The sequence below is a fragment of the Myotis davidii genome, unplaced genomic scaffold (assembly GCF_000327345.1).
Source record: "Myotis davidii unplaced genomic scaffold, ASM32734v1 scaffold524, whole genome shotgun sequence".
In the NCBI taxonomy this organism is placed as follows: domain Eukaryota; kingdom Metazoa; phylum Chordata; class Mammalia; order Chiroptera; family Vespertilionidae; genus Myotis; species Myotis davidii.
Genome location: NW_006299263.1, coordinates 107,052 through 109,418, shown reverse-complemented (window position 1 = coordinate 109,418; position 2,367 = coordinate 107,052).

Here is a 2,367-nt window from a genome sequence, read left to right as displayed (position 1 = left end):
TCTGCCTCATCGCTCCGCCGTCGCCGCTGCAGCCTCCACGCTAATGTGGCTACCAGCTCGGAGCTCGGGGAAAGTTGACAGCCACAAAGCAGCCCCGCCTGTCGTAGAATGAAAGTCAATATGTCGTAAAGCTGTTCCCAGACGGCGGTGCGCGCCAAGCCGGCCCCGCCCCTCGCGGAGCGCCTAGCGGAGCCGGAGCCGAGGAGGCGGGAAGCATTGGCCCTGATGCTTGGGCATAAAAAGCTCGACTTGAGAAAGACTAACCAAAACCAAAACCAATAATAATAATAAATCAATAAAAGCTGGACTTGGGAAAGACAAACCAAAACCAAAAATAATAATAATAGTAATAATGATAATAACAATAATGATAATAGTAAATCAATAAAAGCTGGACTTGGGTGGTGCAGAGACAGGACGAAGCTTTTGCATAGAGGCTGCGCCAGGAAGCCTAAAGGAGAGTGGATGTACTAGCAGGCGGCCTCTAAATAAGGGTCTGGAGGCTGGGCAGGCACATAGCATTGATAACCTTCATGAAAACTATGGAGGTGTCTCCAGAAAATGCACGCATGCAGTGTTTGTAGTTTGAGATAAGTTTTCCTGAAACCCATCCATGATCTCCTTTATTCATGAACCAGAATGTAAGAACCTCTCTCCTTAACGTAGAGAGAGGAACATGCGCTGTTTCCAGTTCCTTCCCACCAGAAGTGAGGTAACCCACCTTGTCAAGTTCTGTGACTCCCCATCAGGCCAGTTCAGGAGTATTATCTGTCCTTGTTGTCATCCTGGTACCAACGGACATAGTTAGCTCCTGGAGAAGTCTTTCATGATAGGACTCTCCATGCTCTCTTGGTTTTTCTTCATGTTTTGTTTTGTTTTTCACAGTCTCTTTGGTGGATTCCTCTACTTCACCTCAAAATATTGGCACACCAGTGCCGGGGGCCGCTTCTTAGCCTTCTCTCTGACAAAGTGATGCCCAGAGCACCATAGCTTTAAATACCATCTACTTCCAGCAGCTGGAAGTCCAGTCCCAGCTTCTTCCCTGTTTGACATCGTATTAGATCCTGGTGTCTAAAATGCATCTCAAACCTAACATGCCTGAAACAGAATTCTATTTTACCCCAAATCTGCTTTCTCTATGCTTCCTTATGAGGACTTAGAAGAACTTTAATATCATAATTTGTGGTTCAACATTTGTATCTCTGCAGTTTGCACTCTGAGGCTGCTTGCAGAGCACGACTCTGCTCCTTGGACTTGGAAACTGCCTGCAGAAAGAACAGTCCGTGCTGTTTGACTTCTGTTGATGAGTAACCCAAACGCTTTTGTTCTACAAGCCTGATGTTAATAAATGCCTAATCATGGGTTACCCACTGTACTTTTTTAAAAAGTATATTTTTATTGATATCAGAGAGGAAGAAAGAGATAGAAGCATCAATGATGAGACAGAGTCATTGATCAGCTGCCTCCTGCGCTCCCCACACTGGGGATCAAGTCTGCAACTTGGGCGTGTGCCCTGACTGGGAATAGAACTGTGACCTCCTGGTTCATAGGTCAACACTCCATCACTGGGCCATGCTGGCTGGGCAGTTACCCACTGTTCTCGTAGCACAGCCCCACCTGCTGACCATTGAGTAAGCTGATGGTTAAAAAGTCCAATTGTCCCCACCAATCAGAAAATGAATAATGCAAGTTTGTTGCCTTGTTTCCCCCAGCAACCCATCTCTTTGATCATTAGCTCCTTTCAACTTTTGCCTTTAAAATCCTAAACTTATCCCCTCCATTTTATGAGATGTCTTCAGTTCATACCAGGGATTACATCCCTGACTTGCAAATCATATATGAATAAAACTCTTTTAAATTCCTTTTGGAATTATCATGGGCCCAATATGGCATCACTTTTGCCCAAGCCCATGACACCAAACCAAGATTTAATGCCTGACCTAATTGCTGTTTCAACTTTTCCTATAAATATAGTCTTTTTTTTTTTATATAAATATAGTCTTAATCAACTAGTCTGGAATATTCTTGTCAAGCACCAGTAAGGTAATCTATTACATGGGCCCCCTCCATCCCCCATAGAAAGAAGAGGCAATCTGCATAATAAAAACCTTGCCAGCTTTACATTCCAGAATGAAACTTAAAAACAGCCCTGGCCAAGTCACTCAATTGGTTGAAGCATCTTCCTGGATCGGCCAATGTTGCTGGTCTGACCCCTGGTCAGAGCACAGACAAGAATCAACCAGTGGGTGCATAAATGAATGGAACAACAAATCCATGTCTCTCTCTCTCTCTCTCTCTCTCTCTAATAAATAATAATTAAAACACAAAACAACCTTGCCATTCCCTTCCCCCCAATTGCAGAGATCC